This window comes from Microcebus murinus, chromosome 24 (genome assembly GCF_040939455.1).
Source record: "Microcebus murinus isolate Inina chromosome 24, M.murinus_Inina_mat1.0, whole genome shotgun sequence".
Classification (NCBI taxonomy): Eukaryota; Metazoa; Chordata; class Mammalia; order Primates; family Cheirogaleidae; genus Microcebus; species Microcebus murinus.
The window spans coordinates 5,084,116-5,104,106 of NC_134127.1; the positions used below are offsets into that span (position 1 = coordinate 5,084,116).

At 47.0% G+C, this 19,991-nt stretch overlaps 1 long non-coding RNA gene across 1 annotated transcript; it reads left to right on the forward strand.

Annotated features, from left to right (window-relative positions):
- Positions 1–8,844: 8,844 nt before the first annotated feature.
- Positions 8,845–19,457, forward strand: LOC142864101 (uncharacterized). Its single transcript, XR_012914701.1, has 3 exons — positions 8,845–8,945; positions 9,295–9,463; positions 19,316–19,457. It is a non-coding gene; the product is annotated as an uncharacterized LOC142864101 (long non-coding RNA).
- The last annotated feature ends 534 nt before the right edge of the window (positions 19,458–19,991 follow it).

A 19,991-nucleotide genomic window follows, 5' to 3' on the forward strand; every position in this document is an offset into this window, starting at 1 on the left:
TACCTATCAGATGTTACTCTTTTCCACTGTTTAATTCTTACCCATTTATTTGGTGGTGCCATATCTGACACTCCCCTCCTCCCCTACTTTTGTCACAGGTTTGCAGCATTATAATGATTATTCTACTCAACTTCACTTGGTCTGCTTTGGGCCGAGCACCCAGTTTGTCAAGGTAACCTTTGGATTAATTTACAATGTATTCCCTACACACAGCTCCTGGGTCATTGGGGAGACCATTGGCTTTCACAGAAGGGCCTTCCCTGCAGCTGAATCTCTCAGCAAGCAGCACATTATCCAAGCTGTTGTTGACTAGAGTGACAAGAAAAATGGGACTGATACCACGGTAACGGAAGTTCAACACTATCCTTCAGCTCCTTGCGGCCCGGTGTTCTTGAAACACAATTAGTGTCTCAACTCCTGACTCCACCACCCACAGACGACGAGAAAGAGGGTTGAGAATGCAGCACCACCATCGAGTGGCATGGCTCCTGGCAGGGAGAGCTCTCTTGGCTTGGTCACCATTTGCGGGGTTGGACTGGGCACTGCATATTATTGCCGTCGTAATTTTAAAAACAATATTGTTAAGACTCCGAAGACCAAGGGTTGTTGGCGTGGCCACTGGGAAAAAAACATCACATTTTGGTAATTCCTTAATCTCTCAGTGACTTTTCTTTGCTCGGCTATATAATATATGCAGTCATGCTTCCCGGACAATTCCACAGAGACACTGGGGAGGATGGAATGAGACCGAGTGCTGGTACTGGTGCTGATAATAGGTGACAGGAGCCGGTAGTCACGTGTGCTGGCATATGTTTGGAGTGGTCTGGAGCGAGCCCCGGGCAATGATTTCTGTGAGGCACTGTGAGTTAGCAGCATTCCACCCTCTGTCCTCTCTCTCCTTTCTCTCACCAAGGCCCATGAATTCCCATCCAGGTGTTTCTTTCTTTCAGTTGTCTTGTCCTGTCCGAGTTGAGCCCTGCAGTGCCACCCACGGTTGCCATGGTTCCCTGCCATCCTGACCTCTGTCTCTTCCTACGGAAGCCACCTGCAGGATGCCCCAGACTGACCCTGTGAAGATGCCACTGCCATCAAGTTCTCCCCACCCCATTTAAAAACTATTCCGTGTCTCCCCATTACTTGGCCCAGCGTTCGGGCTGCTCCATATTCTGACTCCAAATGACATTTCCAGCCCGTCCCCTGCTGTGCCTCTGGGTCAGGGGGGGTTTGCTATGGCCAGTCTGTCCCCTCACCAGGCCACTCTCTGCCTGTTCCCTCCTCCAGGCCTGCGCTTGCCCTTCCCCACCCGCTTCTGGCCATGATGTCACCTGCCCAGTCCTGCCCATGCGCCGAAGTCCAGCCCAAGCCCCGTTCCTGCACCCGGTCTCCGTTGAACACTTTTCCAATCTTCTGCCACTAACACGCCGTGACATGCTGATTTGCCATCTCTGGTATTGTCTGTGTTGTGATTTAATTTCTCCCCTCCCTTGAACATTTGGGTGTCTATGTTCCTGCCTCAACTGGATTGTAAATTCCTTGGTGATGTGGGATACACACACACACACACACACACTCAGATGTTTGTACATATATATACATAGACACACAATTTCTCACAGTACCTAGTCCACGGTGGGTATTAAATAACTCTCTGATCGATGAAGGAATGTCATTCTCAGTTTCCTTCTCATATTAAAACAAAAAATGTGAATGCTCCTTATAAAGCAGAGTGAGAGAGATAAAGAGGGAAACTGAGGCACACAGATGAGAGAGGGGACATTGCCTTTGAACAGAGTCTCAAACATAACAAACATTTAATAAAACCCAGGGCTTTGGTGCTCAATCTAAGATTTCTGGGGCTTTGCTTAAATAATTCAGAGCCCAGGATCCCCAGAGAGTTGTGAGAAATAACCAATCGCAGGGTGGCTGGAGCGTGCTGCAAAGAGACTGCGTGGCACTCGCTACTGTGAGGCACGATAATAGCAATTATGGTTATAACGATGATGATGATGATGGTGACGCTGATGGTTAGGCGGCAGCTCCGGCTGAGCCTGTGTCTGGGGTGGCGAGTCGTGCCACGTGGAAGTGGGGATCTCTTTCCTTCTCCTCTGCTGGAGCAAGGTCTCGGGCTGGCAGCGTGCCACGTGACCCCAGCCTCCCTACGCCACGGGGGCTGGCAGGGACAGGCCAGGGAGGCCGGCCAGCAGGCCTCGGGCTGGCAGAGCGGAGGGCCATCATTTCCGGTCCCTTTGGTCTGGACTGAAAACAAAGTGAGGGTCCCTGAGTTCTCCTATAAACGGCAATGATAACACAATTATCATGCAAAACAAAAATTAAGTTTAATGGTGCAAAGCCAGGGTGTACTGGGGAGGTAATTCATATTAATTATGTTTGGATTAAAAGCTTATTTCTTTTGTTAGCATCTGCAAGTCGAAACTTAGCTGCTAAAAAAAAAAAAAACACCCCTGCATGTAATTACAGCCTCTTACGGAGGAGCAGTGCTGGACCTAATGGAGCATCCCTGCTCTCTCCAAGCTCCTGGAGAACGGTGATATTTCACATTTTATGAAACACAGAAGAAATAAATTACAGGTTTAATGATAAGAACTACTTGGGCTCATAATGAAATCTGATTGGCCAGTTAATCCACCGAGACCCTCAGATGTGAACCATCCAAAAGGGGGGAAAAATGATGAAAAATGAAATTAAATGGAAAAACCCTCACCCGCAGCCTCTTCTGCGACAGCGAGGAAGTGCCAGAGCGGGAGAGAAGCCCCGGGGTGGCGAGGAGAAAAGTCACTCCCCCCAGGATTGGGGAGAGCGGGGTGCCTGCAGGAATTTCCCTGCCGCCTCCCCCAGGTTTCCCCAGAAATGCAGCCAGGGGCCCCGTGGGGAGGGGGCCGGGAGGGCCAGGGCGTTGCCTTTGGCAGGAAAGACAAAGACGGAACGGAGCATTTTTTCACCAACAAATATGTTGCTGGCAGAGGAAGGCAAAGGTCTTCTTCGGTTCTAGGTTCACAGGGCACTTAGTTCCCAAGTTGCCTCGAGGGACTTAACACAGAGTGCTCCCGGGAGGACCAGCCCTGGCCTCGTCCTGCCTCCCTCTCTGGGGGGACCCTTGGAGAGAGGCTCGGCCTTTGCAGCGGGGAGCCTTGTGGGCTGGCTGTCGGTTCCATTCTGAGATGGCAGCAGGGACACAGCGGAGAGGATTTGAGCTTTGGAACTGGACAGGCCTGGGTTCCGATCCTGCTCCTGCGTGAATTTGTCTGAAGATCTTAGAAAGGACGTTTCGCTTTTCACGGCCCCAGTTTTCTCATCTGCAAACTGAGATTGCTGTGAAGCCCAAGTGGGAATAATGTGAGTGAGAGTTAAGTATGGGCAGGGCTCGCGACCTGCTCTGTGCTCAGAAAACGGTAACGATGAGCATCGCCACTGTGATTGCTACAAGCATGAGACAAGCTGACCGTCCTAGGGAAGTCCTGCAAATTAGCGCATGCCCACAGGAACCCGGGGAATCAAAGAAATAGCTTTGTAAGAGTTTAAAGGAAAGGAATGTTCCCAGGGCTCCAGACCCTCGGGTCACTGCCAATGCCATCCGTGGACTAGCACCCGCTGCCACTGCGCCCGCCCTGCAGCGTGCCACGTGACGGAGGCCTGGGGACATAGTCCGTGGCCGCGACAAGCAGCGGTTGTCTGTCTGCCTTCGACACAGACGGAGATTTCTAGCTAGGGCGCAGGTGTGGGGAGGCCTCCTCGGTGCCCTGAAGCCAATACCCGGCCGAGAAGGGGGCAGGACAGGGGGCTCAGCTGAGCGGGGCAGCCGTCTTGCTGCAGGTTCCCGCCAGCCCACCCGGGGACGGGGCTCCCGCCAGCCCACCCGGGGACGGGGTCCCGCCAGCCCACCCGGGGACGGGGTTCCCGCCAGCCCGCCCGGGGACGAGGTTCCCCCCAGCCCGCCCGGGGACAGGGTCCCGCCAGCCCGCCTGAGGACAGTGACGGGGCATTTTCCCCTCGCACATTGCTCTGCGGTGTCTAGAGAAGACCATGAGGGGAGGAGACAGTCTTCCTGGAAGACGCGGCCTTCTCCTTCATGCCTGCCCTGGGGACTTCGCAGCCGGGTCAAGTGGTCACATTTCTGCACACGGAGACACTCTGGGGCTGGCGTTGAATCCCAGCTCTGCCTTTTGCTAGCTGTGTGACCTTGGGCAAATCACTTGACCTCTCTGTGCCAGTTTTCCCTTCTGCCTAAGAATACACCCTACCTGAGGGATGTCGTAGGAATTAAATTAACTAATATTTATAAAGTGCCTGGCACGGAGTAAACGCTATGTTGTAAGTGCTACCTGCTTATCACATAAATAAGAATTAGACCTCCCACGCAGACGGTATTACGCAGTCTGTACAACACTCTCCACGCGTCATGGAGTGTGATCATTCCCCCATAATGGTGGGGATTCCTCCTCTCCTCTCCCCTCCCATCTCCTCCCCTGCCCTCCCCTTCTCTTCTCTTCCCCTCCTCCTTCTCCTCCTGCTTGTCTTCCTTCTTCTTCTTTTCCTCCTCTTCCTCCTCCTCCTTTTACTTCTCTTTGTGTCAGAGGACACTGATGGGAAGGGAATTTGTTTGTATTGAGCGTCTAGGCGTGAGAGGTCCCTTACATATTTGTTTATTTAGTTCTCACAACAATTATGTAAAATAAATATTAGCATTCCCATACTACAGATTTGAAGACACAGTTTTCAAAACACCTTCAGAGTTCCATCCTAATGAAAACAGGGCGTGACAAGGGAGGAAGTCTGCCTCCCCCCGGGGCGTACTGGGGTGGGTGGCACATTTCATGTCCCGGGCAGCAGCTGCAAGAAGCAGCTCACTTCACTTAGCTCAGTGCACCTAAAATGCACACAAAACCCCCATGCACTTAAATTCTTTTCTAATCACCGAGCTCTCTGAGGATGGGATGCACAGACAGAAGAAGGGAAACTCTCTAAGCACGATTACGGGTTCCATGTCTCAGAACGACGGGGCTCCTGGTGGCATGAGAGGAGCTTGGTAAAGCTTGACGCAGAAACTCATGGCTGGTCCTCGAAGGGCGACTCCTTGGCAGTGACACTGTGGGGCAAGACCAACGGGTGTTGGAGAAGACAAGGCCGGGGCAAAAAAAAAAAAAGTTTAAAAGAAGATGCTCAGAGGCAACCTGGTGGTGAAGGGAGGCAGCCACACCCAGCTTGGGTAGCCTGCCACTGTCACTTTCCCTGTAACTGAAGAAAGACTTCGAAATGGGCTTGGGAGTAGCAGGGGGCAGAATTTGGTCTGGCTGTGACATGGTTTGCAGAGAAAAGGCCTTCTGGATCAACGGATCGATCGAGACTGCCTACTTTTTTTTTTTTTTTAGAGTTGTGACACCCACGTATTATTCTGCCATGAAAAATGCCACACATTGGGTGGCTAAAACAAGAAAAATTTATGTTCTCATAATTCTGGAGGGTGGAAGTCCAAGATCAAGGTGCCTGCAGAGTTGGTTTCCTGTAAGGCCTCTCTCCTTGGCTTGCAGATGGCCACCTTCTTGCTGCCACTTAGCATGGCTGCCCTTGTGCACACACACCCTGGCGTTCCTTCCTCGTCTGGTAAAGTCGCCAGTCATACTGTATTAAGGGGCACTCATATGACTTCATTTAACCTTAATCACCTCTTTAAAGGCCCTGTCTCCAAAGACAGTTGCATTCTGAGGTGCTGTGGGTTTAGGACTTCAACACACACATTTTGGGGGCAACACAGTTTAGCCCATAAAACTCCTTTTTGTTTCATTCTGCTTATTGGGTATCATGCCCACCTTCTTCTAAGAAGCTGCATGAATACAAATGCTATTTAAGTGAAAGGAACTGAATTAATTTTTATTAAAAATTTTTTTTTTTTGATACTCTCATGACACATTTTGGAAGAACTGAAGATTTTCCTGGGGTCGCTACAAAATCCTGCCTGGGACTGTCACGGCTTTCTGGACGGTTAGGAAGGAAACACACTCAGCACAGCCGTTAGGGGAGATAGAGTTGCAACTGTTGAGTGCTTATTATCTGCCAACTTAAATACATCTCCCAGGAGCATAACGAAGATTCCAGTATTCTTGTTAGAAGTATGCCGTCTAAGGTCACACAGCTCTTACACGGCAGCATTGGGATTTGAACCTGGAATCTATCTGACTCCCAAGTCCAGATGCCGCCCACCGCAGCAGGCCGAAGCTCGGCCAGGGTTCACAACGTGCAGCTTTGTCTCTGCACCTGTTTGCTGGCCCATGTTCCTATCCTATGTGTGCGAACCTCGCCGGGCAGCCACTCGCCACGAACCCTACTAGAAGGTTCATTGAAACGAGGGTACAATAGTACCCTCCTTTTGAGAAGTCACTTGTGATTAATAAATATAATAAATATTTATATTTATTAATATAAATAAATATAGTAAATATATAATTTATAAATTATAGTAAATATAATTTATAATTATATTTATAATTATAATTTATAATTATATTTATAATTATATTTATAATTATAATTATAAACTATAATTATAGTAAATATAAATTTATAAATAAATATAATAAATATAATATAATATAATAAAAAAATAAAAGCTGAAGTTTGGAGAGAGGTATTCTCTCTTTCCTTCTGGGGGAGGGGGTGGGATGGGGGGTTAGGCAGAGCTGTTGGAATGTGGACCCGGGGTTCCTGGAAGGGCTCCACTCCGCCCTGCACAGCGAGAGAATGAGGCCAACGCACAGAGCAGCAGAGGCGAGGCATGGAGAAAAACAGCCCTGAAAGCATCATAGTCCCTGGGTCCAGCCATTGTCAGGGTCAAGTTCTTCCTTTCCTGGGTTTCATAAATTGTCTCTTTTGCTTCTGTCAGCTTTGGCTGAGTTTTTGTCACTTGTAACTGGAAACCCTGACTATACTGCTGACCTCCGAGCAGGGGGGCTGTGGTGAGGTGTTGTGAATGTGGGATATGGAATCAGGTGGCTGGATTGGAGTTTGGCTCTGGCATTTTCTCAGCTGCATGATTTTGGAGAAGACACAGTTTCTTAGAATTCTAGTTTTTTATTTTATTTTATTTTATTTTATTTTATTTTATTTTATTTTATTTTATTTTGAGACAGAGTCTCACTTTGTTGCCCAGGCTAGAGTGAGTGCCATGGCGTCAGCCTAGCTCACAGCAACCTCAAACTCCTGGGCTCAAGTGATCCTCCTGCCTCAGCCTCCGGAGTAGCAGGGACTACAGGCATGCGCCACCATGCCCGGCTAATTTTTTCTCTATATATATATATATTAGTTGGCCAATTAATTTGTTTCTATTTATAGTAGAGATAGGGGGTCTCGCTCTTGCTCAGGCTGGTTTCGAACTCCTGACCTCGAGCAATCCGCCCGCCTCGGCCTCCCAGAGTGCTAGGGTTACAGGCGTGAGCCACTGCGCCCGGCCTAGTTTATTTATTTATAAAATGAAGATAATGATAATATGCATTCTGCTTACCATCTAGAATTCTTCTGAAGGTAAAGTATGTGAGAAGGAAACGTTACAGAATTTCAAGCATGAAGTGAATAAATAGTGACCCTGTCCTGGGACTGTGGAGGGAAGCAGCTTCTGAGGCCACATGTGAGAACCTTCTGTCATAGAAGACAAACACTCAATGAAAAGTCACCAAACATCTGAAGAAAGTCATTAAAATGAAGGAGAGATGATAAGCAAAAAGAAGCAAGTTTTTGTACAAAAGGAAACAGACAATAGAGCCATCAGCACAGTCTTTTAATACAAAAGCATTTCTATGTAATGTCCTTAAAGAGATAAAAGAGGACATTATATCCATGAAACAAGAACAGGAACTTATGAAACAAGGACAATTTTTTTTTATACAAGACCAATTAGAAAGCTTGGAAATGGACAATATGATTCCTGAAGAACAGAATGTATGCAACCAGATATTTAGTAAAGTCCACCAGGTGCTAGATGCAGGGGATCCAATAATAGGCAAGACCAGACATGGTCTCTGAACTCATATACTTGTTAAGGAGGGAGAGAGGCATTTATAAAATAACAGCTCCAATAAACTTAATACTAAATGTCATGCTGCAAGAGCCTGTGATGGGTGGGTGGGTGGGGTTACCTATTTAGGGAGGTGAGACAGAGCTTCCCCAAGGAAGTGACAACTGAGTTGCCATCTTAAGGATGAGTAGGAGTTTATCAGGTTAAAAGGGAGAGTGAGTGCCAGGTAGAGGAGGCAGAACACGTAAATGTGCAAATATTAGAGAATATAGAAAGGTCTTGGCAAATGGTCCAGAGAGAGTGAGAGAGAATGAGGGGGAGCCTTGGAGAACCTGAGGTTGGGGAAGGGGCAAAGTGGGGACAGACCATGACAATAGGGAGCGATTACAAGAGCAAGACCCCGTCTCTACAAAGAATAACAAAAATTATCCAGGCATGGCGGTGTGCACCTGTAGACCCAGCTACCTGGGAGGCTGAGGCAGGAGGATGGCTTGAGCCCAGGAGTTTGAGGTTGCAGCAAGCTACGATGATGCCACTGCACTCCAGCCCGGGTGACAGAGTGAGACCTTGTCTCAAAAAAAAAAACAAAACAAAAAAACAAAAAAAGTTTGGACTTTAAGCACACTTGAGTCAGGAAGCTAGGAAAAAAAAAAATCTCTTCTAGTGGAAAACATAAGGGCTTTAAAACCCTCCTCCCACTACCCAGTATTCAGAATACTTTTACTCAGAGAGAAAATGCCAACTTTGGCTTTGAGAAGGAGAGTTTTATTAGCACGCAGCTCACAGTCAGCATTCTGCTGAGCACAGGAGGAAGTGAAACCACCCATGGAAATCAAGTGACAATGAAGCTGAGAGACGGGCAACCGGAGGTGGCAGGTGGAAACGGTGCCAAGCAGAGGCCAGGGTGGCCGCTGGCAGCCAAGTAAGTGCACACCCAAGTTTGACAGAGCTCAGGCTGTGGGGAGAGGAAAACAAGGCAACCTCAGACAGAAGTCGATGCAGCACAAGGAAGGAGGGAGGGAGGGAGGGAAAGAGCTGGAGAGAGGGGGAGAGAGGGAGCACACACTTAGCCCCAGGTGCCTGCTTAGTTCTCTTTTCCAGTTCCCGCGAGGCCTTGCTGAGCTAGTGGCCCACTTCTTGGGTTTCCATGAACTTCCTTTTAAAGTTCTGCTTGTGGTCTTACAACTAATCCCTTTTTAGTCTCCTGAGAAAAGAAAGAAAACTAAATAGAACGATAACTATTTCATACTTAAAGACTGCCCTATTCACAGGGAATAAGTAAAACCTGAGATTTGGTAGCTGTGCTTCCGGTAAGAGGCTTGGCATCCTGGCGCGACAGCAGGGACGGAAGCAGAAGAAACATTCATCTCCCGCCATCACTGTCCCCTGAGCTGGTTGAAGGTCATCACTACATCCCTAAAGAAGAGGCATGGAAATCTGGTAACCCTGTAACCTTTACAGTCAGTCGCCTATTGATATATTTGGCACTCTGTATAGCGTTTGGTTTTCATTATAGAGTTTGAGTTCAGTCATCATTAATAACCTCAGATATCTTGTTCGTGAAGACACGGAGATATTTTTTAGAAGTATCGCTATAGATAAGCACCAAATGGTGTTCCTTGAAAAATGAATGTCCCTAGATATATAACTGTAGATAGTATGAGGAAAGACTACTTCGTTAAAAAAAAAATTTAAGGCACACTCTTGGAGATTCAAAATGCACATTGGTATATTAAAGGCTCTGAGAAGTCCATCAGTAAAGAAGTCTCTTGCACTTTAACCCAGCATTTCCCAAAGTCATTTAACTAGAAAAGCTTTCTTTGATGAGCACTTATGAAAATCATTCTGGACACAAGTCATAGGAGGAATAGAGTTTTGGAAATTATTCTAAGAACGCACCTGTTGGCTATGGTATGGTGAAGTTGGTGTGACCACAGGAGGGAATGAGAAAAGGTTTATTATACTCGCAGATCCCAGACAGGGGGTCGCCACATGGCACACAGAGGAAGCAGCCGGAATTGGTCAGGTGGCAGAAGACAGGAGAGAGGGGACATCCTGAGCCACAGCCTGTATTGGGGCTTCTGTGGGAAGGGCAGAACTAGGCAGAGTAAGGAGGTGAGGATTGGCTAGTTTGAGTAATCCTGGTGGGCTTGAGATATAGGAGTGGTGTCTAGTTGCCTGGTACATGACTCTGGAATGATTTAGGGCAGAGGAAATATCAGCTCAGTGCATGAGAGTCAGAGAAGGAGATGGTTGGGGTTATGGACTTGGATTTGGTTGGGTTTGTACATGAGAGAGGGGCTCCTGTCCAAGCTTCTTGCTAACTCTTAAGGGCTAGCCTGGGAGCAGCAGTCTCTTCCTGGCCAGAAAGATTTTAAGATGTCAAAACACCATAAGATACAAAAAAAATACAAAATCATGATCAATACAGTTATAGAGAGATATTTTGGAAGAGTGTATCCTGATCTAGACTCCTAAAGTCTAGATTGTGGAGGCCAAGGTGGATGAAATCAAAGTGAGATGAACAGTCCCTCATAAAGAATTTTGTTTTTATTGTGTCAATCAGGGTCTAGTTGGGGAAACAGAAACCAAGCTAGGTATTTCAAGCAGATGATATTTAATACAGGTAATAGGTTATAAAGATCTTAGACGGTCAAGGAGCAAACAAGAGACACAAAGGTAAATTAGAGATTATGTAGGGCTGGAGGAATAACAGGATATTGATGGGTTTCCTAGAACCTAAGATCATAGAAGATGGATTATGGCCTCAAAGCTGGGATGATGGAAGAAGCACTACCAAAAGAAGGAAGGAAAGAACGGAGAGAGGAGAGAAAGAGAGAGAGAGAGAGAGAGAGAGAGAGAGAGAGAGAGAGAGAGAGAGAGAGAGAGAGAGAGAGAGAGAGATCTCCCTCCCTCTCTTATCTTGGTTTTCTGCCAGTTAGGCAAAACCTAGCAGGAAGCCAACTGCTAAAGGAACCTGGGAAATGCAGTTTTCAGACTTCTAGTCCCATTACCATAGAGGGAAGTTGTGGGAACACATTTGCACAACTCAGTTTTTGTTTGGGGTAGTTTTGTAAAGAGCTACATGATTACTAGTTGTTATGATGAGACCATTGTTCAAGTCTTAACAGACTTGTCAAACAATCACTGTGACTTATACTCTCTTCTAAATTAATTACTAGTTTGACTAATCAGTGTGATTGTTTAAGGCCAAGGTGCCCTAAAGGAAAACACGTATACTTAAGTTATTCAAATGAAATAAATCTACATGACAAAGAAGCTCCTGGCAGTAAAAATTGTCATAGAAAATCCTCCCCAGAAAACCACATCTGAAATCAATCTAAGTGTTTAATAACAAGTGATGAGCTAGAGAAGTTTAGATGATTACATGTTCATTACAAATAAGAAATGTTGCTTTCATGCAACAAAACTCATTGTTTTAAACAATATATATTGAGCACCTGTATGTGCCAGGCACTGATAATGGGCATAAACAGACAAATGGGACCTGGTCCCTGTTCTTATGGTGCCTGTAATCCCACAGAGGAGACGCCTTATAAACGTGAAAAAGAATTCACAACTTGCCTAAGAAATGGGCATGGCAAATTTTTATGTATACAAATTTTCTATAATGAACATGTACAATAAAAGTAGTAAATCCTTGCAATAAAGTTTTTATAGCTATGTAAAATATATATAATTATTGGTAGAAAACACAACAGAGTGAAGACAGTTGTGTTAGGGTAATCCTACTTGAATATTTAGTTTTATGTGTCAACCTGGCCAGGCTATAGTATCCAGCGATTTAGTCAAACATTGATGTCGATATTGTGGTGAAGGTATTTTGTAGACAGGGTTAACATCTATAGTCCGTTGACCTCATGTGAAGGAGGTTACCCTGGATGATGATCCAATCGTCCAATCAGCCAAGCCGTAAGGGCAAAAACAGAGGTTTCCTGAGTAAGAAGTTCTGCCTCGGGACTGTGGCATCAGCTCCCGGCTGAAATTCCAGCCTGCCGAGCCGCCCTTGGACTTGCCAGCCCCTACAATCGTGTGAGCCAGTTCCTTAAATTAAACCTTCTGGTTTCATGTGTATATGTGTACAAATAAGCATATATATTTCACACACATGCACACCCCTTCTATTGGTTCTATTTCTCTGGAGAGCCTGATTGGACACCTACTACATTTTTTTCTTGTAAACACTCCTTAATTTAATGTTTTAATTGCGTAGAATTTCTTCTTGGACTCTTCTGTCCTAACTGTAACAAGACTCCTCTTTGACCATCTTTTCTGTGGGTCCTCCATCATCTTCTACCTCCCACTGGCCCACAGGTTCCCAAAGGCTGTCTGGAAAGGCTCAACATAAATCAGACCAAGGCCAGAGCGTCTTAGCTTGTGCGTTTTCTTTTTCCGGTCTCAAGGCCAGAGCAGCCCCGTGTGTGCCTGGACTCCATCAGCCCTTTGTTGGGTCCCAGAGAACTGTGCTGCCATCAGGGACAGCCTTTTGCATGACGCGGGGCAGTTTGGGTAAGACTAGCACAGAAGTCCCAGGAGCCCTGGGTAGCATGCCACCTTCAAGGTTCTTCGATCCCCACCTGACAGGGACTGGAGAAGGCAGGCAGACCCTGATTTGGGCCAGAGTGGAGCAGCAAGGGCTGCCTTTCTCTTTTTTTGGAGACAGAGTCTCACTTTGTTGCCCAGGCTAGAGTGAGTGCAGTGGCGTCAGCCTAGCTCACAGCAACCTCAAACTCCTGGGCTCAAGCGATCCTCCTGCCTCAGCCTCCCGAGTGGCTGGGACTACAGGCATGCGCCACCATGCCCGGCTAATTTTTTCTATATATATTAGTTGGCCAATTAATTTGTTTCTATTTATAGTAGAGACAGGGTCTTGCTCTTGCTCAGGCTGGTTTCGAACTCCTGACCTCGAGCAATCTGCCCACCTCGGCCTCCCAGAGTGCTAGGATTACAAGTGTGAGCCACCGCGCCCAGCTGAGGGCTGCATTTCTTGAGAGGTGGCACCGTCCAATGGGTGCAGGCCTGGGGACAGAATATTGGGATGCAGTCTCAGTCCAGCCACTTCCTGGCTGTGTGACAACCTCCAGTGGACCTGTGACTCTGTTTCCTCATATGTAAAGTGGGGATGACTCTTCAACAAAACATGCAGGATGGTGGTGAAGATTTCAAATACAATATGTTATTTTTCTAGCAAATAGTTGGGGGTCCCACGAATGGTAATCAGTGTCGCTATAATATCCTTGGAAGTTGAGGGGGGGGGCTTTGGCAAAGCCCCTGGACACATGTCAGACATCGAAGAAGTAGAGACTTTGGTCTGTCACCACCTCCCACATCTGGCTGGGGATAAAGAAATGATGCTTGCAAAGCACACCCAATGCTCAGAAGAAACGTGAGTTTCACTGTCATTTGGTATTGCCACCGTGTTGGTAGGGAATAATACGCTAATCAACTCTACAAGTAAGTAGAGAAAATTTACTACCACTCAGAAATTTTGTTTTTGCTGCTCTCTTCTTTTCCCAGAAGGTATGCAGACAATCAAATACTTGCCCCTCTTCCCCTTTTAAAAATCTCCTGCTCCTCATTGATAGTTACCCTGGGCCGGCAGGCAGGTGCCGATTTGGTCTGCCACGTTCTCCTAGGCCCAGGGACTCCGTGCCGGCCGGCTTTTGTGTAAGTGCACGTGGATTACCCACTTAATGAAGCATCTGCCAGCAAAGTTCTAATCCCAACCAAGCTTCCCCTCTCTTCCCTTCTCCCTCCCTCCCTCAGCCCTCACTCAGCTGATGTGTGCTTAGGAAATGCAAACTAATTTTAAAATTCGCTGGAGCAAAACATGATTAGAATGGTTAAGTCTGCTGCCAAAAATAAAATCAGCTAATGCATTCCATATATTTAGATTTCCAAAATTAAGTTGAAATGATGCTTAGTTCATCCAGAGTTTGGGTTGATACGCATCGCCCCATCTCTCTGCTAGTTGACCCTACTTTTTCTGGCGGCCGTGACCGTGGCTCTACCGTACGTGGTGTGGACTTTCCATATCCCAGGGCAGCGTTTGTCCTCTTCTGCCCTGCTGAAAATGGGGTTGCATTCCCTGGTCAAGGTGGTAGAAAAGAAACTCCACAGTGCCGGGGAGAAGCAGGGCTGGAAACCAAGGCTCTCCCATTGTTTACGTCCCGCTACCCAGCCTTGCAGAACGGTGAGGTGTCCCCCTCTGGGGAAAGGTGCCCCGGTCAAACGGGCTGCTGGCATCGAAGGAGGCACAGCCAGGCTTAGCAGTCGTGCCGTTGCCTGCAAGAGGCTCACGGTCTCTTTGGGGAGACAAGATCAGCATTACAGCATCACACACGTTAATGCAATACAATTAATTTTGCGGCGTAGACCATAAGGAGAAACTCAAGGGGGGATTATTGACGAAGGCTGGAGCCGTTTTCACGATGAAGGAGGCACTTGAGTTAGGGGTGGGATTGGTGATGGGAAAAGGGAGGGCGTTTCAGGTGAAGGAATCGACTCGAACACACACTACGGTGTAGAAACAAATGAGCCGGGCCCATGGTGGTGGGACAACAAAAGAAATTAGCCCGACTGGAATAGAAGCACCGCGTTAGGGAGTTGTAGAAAATAGAGGTGTTTGAAGACTCTTTTGGTTGCAAGGAACAGAAAACAATCTGATCTATTTTAAGCAAAAAGGGGAATTTATTTTAAGGATACAACGGCATTTCATGCGGCTCAAGGGCAGCAGTGCATGGTAAATCATGTCAGGATCCAGAAAGTTCTCGGTGCATCTTATCTTCTCGTGGCTGCAGATGTCTGCCCCGGTGTTCTGTCCTTGCATTATCATTATAGCTGCCCGGCACCCCAAATCCCCTCATTCCCTTTCCAGTCTACTGGCTGTTCTTCCGATTCACCCCCAAATTCCTGCGAGAGAGACCCCGACTGGCCCGGGCATGGTACAGCCAACAACGAGATGGGCCAAGTGGTCGAGCACAGCCGTGGTGGGGACACCCGTCCTGGGGCGGGAGGTCAGCCCTGGAGAAAGAGGAGAAGATATAATTCAACAGGAGAGTGAGGATGGCTTAGGACAGGCCTCCTGCACTGGGTTCTTTCAGAGTCTTTGAGGGAAATGGGGTGAAAGCATTCCAGTTGGCTGGGATTCTGCAGGGTGACCTCACTTTCAGCAAATATCGAAAAACCCAGATTCTTTTTTTTTTTCTTTTAAAGCAGAGAAATCAGGTTGTGGCTACTCCTTTCATCAAAAAGATCGTTCACTTTTGAGGATCCATAACAGGATGCCTTTCACCTCGGGTACTCTCCCATGAGGCCTCCACTGATGCTCCTCTCACCCGCAATGCACCTGTTCCCCTCCACGTGGGCACCTTTAGTGAGGTCCAGATCCCCCCAGGGGCTGAGCCCAGGCCCGGCACCCTCCACGCCGGGGGTGGGGGGTGGGGGGAGCGTTGGAGGATGAGTTGGCCAGTGGCTGCCTGCCAGCTGGACCGCGACCTTCCCGGGGGTAGGGTGGGTCCTCAAGACACCTTTGCATCCATGTTGTCACGTGTGCACACCATCACATGTTGAAACTCACGGGTGCACCAGGAGCCGAATGAATGAGGTCAACTTCCAGACACGAGCAATTCCCAGCCCAGGAGCAGCACAAGGAGAACAGAGCTTTATTATAAACGAGGGAGGCAATCGTGATACTACGTCGCTGCCTACAAAGACATCACACATGGCACTACTTCTTGTGGTCCTGCCCGCGGCGTCTTGTGGGGGCGGGAGACCCCAGAGCCCGATCAGTGGCAGGGCGCGTTAGGACTGACCTACCTCACATAATGCCCTGAGACTTCATGCGTGTTCCCGGCCCACGGGGAGGGAGTCTTGTGCTAAGCAGACCCCAGGTGCATGCCGCCCGCTGCCTCCTTTGGGGAAAGGCAGGAATGTGGCTTCAGTCACCAGAGAGAACCCCCCCCCCGCCCCCGCCCCTTCCTCGGTGGCTGGGGTGGGTGGGGGTCGGGGGTGAGATGTAGGGAGGGGCTGGGTAGGGAGAAGGAGCTGGCCTCCCCCCCACCTGCTAGCCCCCCAGGCTCAGCCCCGGGGAACAGAGCCGCCACTGAAAGGCAGTCCAGAGGGCGGCCCACCCTGGCGAGCTCCTTGCCTTCTTCGAGGAGAAGGCGACAAATGAGACAAAATGAAAAATATAATGATGCATATTATATTAATCATCCTCCCTTTTTCTGACACAATAAATCTTCTCTTTAAACTCATGGTGGCGATTGCATCATCTCCCCCTCTCCTCTCGAAACAGCACAGATTAAGATAAAGTGATAGCGCTGTGTCAAAGAGAGCTTTACTGCCACACTTGGGATACAAAGAGAGAGGTTAATTTATCATCGCTGGGGAGAACTGACAGAAGAGAGATATACTACCGAAAGGGGATTTAGCATAGGGCCAAGAAACTTCACACTATTTTTACCATCTGTCACATGCTCTAACAAAGCAGGGCAAAATATGAAGAAAGGAAAAATGAACTATCAAACACTGATGTAATGCAGCCCATAAATCTAATTTAATTACTTTGCATGGAGACAGGTCCTCGAGTCTGTGTGAATATACTGGATTTTCTTGGCAACTTAACAACTAAGTGTTTTAATAACATCACACTATAATTTATTCTGCTTGAAACACAAAACCCCTTTTGTGAGAGTTTCATTTTTGAGAACTGTTAATTTTTTCGGCTAATGTCAAAACTGGCATAAATTCACATGTGAACTTGAAGCCTGACTGTGAAAAAGGCTTAGGTTACTGCATGCCTTTTTATTGTTTGGCACTTTTCCCCCTCTTCTGCATGCATTAGAAATAATTGGGCTTTGTTGATGACTTAGGTGAGGAGCATTGTCTTGCAATTAGGTTTTAATATAACGACAAAGGGTGTGTGAGGGGGAAATCTTTGTAAAATATAAGGAGATAAGAAAATGCAATGGTGGGGGGAAAAAATCCATATTTTCCAGCAGAATAGCAGAAACCCAAAGTGCAATATTCCTGGAGCCAGGAGGTCCCCAGAGCCATGGGAATTTCACTCCGGAGGTTGCAAGATCTCAAGGCCAAGGGGAGGCTGGGAAGGCAGTTGGCCCTGGAGGGAAGCACTGGGAGGGGAAAATAAATCAAAAATAAAATTAATATTCATCGTGGTGTCTTCCCGAATTTGGATGCAGTTACAGAAATTATTGTTAATAATGAAAGCCATATATCAAAGGTTATAAAATTCATCTGTGCTAGGACACTATTTTTTTTAGGCTTTGTTCTGAACCATTAAAGATGACATATTGCATTTGTGTGCCTCTGTGTATAATAAGATACATTTAAGTCTGATTCTAACCTAAACTGGCAATTTTGGCATTGAACTCGAGTTCTGAAATGGGGGCCGTGACACCACGGTCCAGAGGAGGTCAGCCGAAGCCATCTGTTCTCCCACGACCTCACTCTGGAAGGCAGGACGGATGGGTAATTAATTTGTGAGATCATCAGTGATTCATGTTGGAAAACTAAGACTCCGAGCCTCTTGACAAATTCAATTGAAATATAATGGGGAAAAAAGAATAAAACAAAAATCTCTATTTCTCTCCCTCCCAATAAAACCCTGAGCCCTCCTCACGCTGGGAAAAAAAAAAAAAAAACAAAAAAAAAACCCAGATGTAGAGATAGTCTGCCTAAGTTCATTTATTTATTCCTTCAGCAACACTTAATACATCTATGGAAATCTCTGCAGCACACAGACTTTGGAGGGGCTTACGCAGGGATACAGCAGACAGAAAAATGACTACGCTTTGGGACATTCTAAGAAAGTTTAACCTGGCAGCCAGTATCAGTGGAGTTCATGGGAAGGGCAGAGATGGAGCTGGTCAGGGTATGGAATCTGGACAAAGCAGAAGCAATTCATCTGGAAAATTCTAACACGTATTAGGCCCATCAGGAAATTGACCACAATATCCATATTGTTGAATATTTATTGAATGCCACCCGTGATCTGGTCTATGTGAAATGTCTCAAGCAATTGGAGGGCCTTGAAGCCAGGAAACCGAGGTGTGAAGGTTTTCAGAGAAGTGCTTTCCAATAAATTTCTCTTCATGCTTTTTTCTGAAGTTCATATTCTCCGGTTCAGACTTGGAAAACACTCAATTCTTGTGGTTTCTTGTTCTGTTGAATTTGTGTGGGAGAGGAAAAAAAAAAAAAAAACAACAAAAAAAAAAACCGTACAACCTTGAACTCTGAATGAAGCCCAGTGTGAAAAGTAGTGGTTTTCAACTGCGCTATTTCAAATGCTCTCACTGGTATTTTTAAAGACTTCCCACATATTCAGTTACTGACCTGGGGCCTGGAATAGTGAACATTAAAAATTAAAAAAATAAAAAAATAAATAAAAAATCAAACCGCCAGTATTTACTTATGAACTGACTCGGTAATAGCCCAGCAATCCAACTGCCTTAAAATTAGTATACAAATTGAAAGTTTGAAGGGTTTCTTTTTTGGCATTTTGATTTCCTTATCTGAAAAATGGGGATATTAATACCTACCTCCTGAGGTTGTTGTGAGGATTAAATGCTGCCACCTAGGTAAAGCACTGAGCGTGCTAAAATGATGGCTGCAATTACTGTTTTATTATAATTATTTTGATTTCAGCACCCCTCCTCCTCTCTCTCTTTGCATTTCTAACCAGCCCTCCCCTCCACGTCCGCCCCCTCCTCCCCACAGCGACTTTTTTTGCAGACCTAGAGGAATCCATCATCCAGCCTCCCCCTACTGGTCCACAGACAGACTGCAGCTATGTTTCTTTCTGTTTTTTTTTTTTTTTTTCTTTAAAGCTGTCTGCAAAATAGGAAATGCAAAACAAAAACCAAAAAGACAAAACAGAAACAAACCCCCATGGTATTAGGAGTGGCCCCAGGCTGCTGTTTGGAAATGAACCCTACGAGGGAAGGAAGCGGTTGGCAGAAACGAAAGGCGCACCCGGCTCGGTGTGTGCCGCCTGGCACAAGAAGAGATTGCAAAGGAGCCCGAGTTCTCAGAAGTCAAGGGAAGTTTTTACAGTCCAAGGGGGCGGGGAGTGGGGAGCTTTAAACTTGGAGTTTAAAAGGCAGCGGAATTTATGGTATTGTCTCCTTTAATCGGTAACTGTTAGCCCAAGTGCCCGACACAAGGTGAACTTGACCTCTCATATAAAACAATCTGTACTTGAACTCTCCGTGCTACTCTGGGGCTCCTCATGTTCTTTTTTGTTAGCAGGTACCTTGCTTTCACCTTGCTGGTCACGATGACAGATCATTTACATTAACAGATTATGCGGGGAGGCTCCAGGTCGAAGCTGGGAGTGCATTAGCACTTGGGCAGCCGATGACAGCGAGGACGTGGAGCAAAGCCTAAACGGCCAACACGCCCATCCGGAAGCCGTGAGGTTTCAGGGAAACACCTGAAAACCACACTGGTACCCAAGAGATGCTCAGCCATACTGGACTCTAAAACATTGTGTCCACATTCTTCCCGGACGCCTGCTAATGTGTGTTTTGTTCATCCCTGTAATTCACTGAATCATCAAATATTTGGTGCGTCTTTATTGTGTGTCAAGATTGCTGAGAAAGAACAGACTGGCCCCGGCTTGACGAAGCATCGAGTAGAGGAAGGGGAAGGGACAGGGACAGGGACAGGGACACCACCTCCCTTAACTACAGCCCAATGTGAAACCACTGTGAGATCAAAGCCGGGACAAAGCTGTGTAGAGGAGGAGACGCCTTACAGAAGAAAGAGAGAACATTTCTAAGGCAGAATCCCACCTGAGCTGGGGACTGAAAGGTGAGTAGCGCTCGTCTCAGGTGTGAAAGGAAGGGGGTTGGCGTTTCTGGCTGAGAGCACAGCACGAACAAAGAGATCAGCGAGTCACCAGTGTGCAGGAGAGACAGAC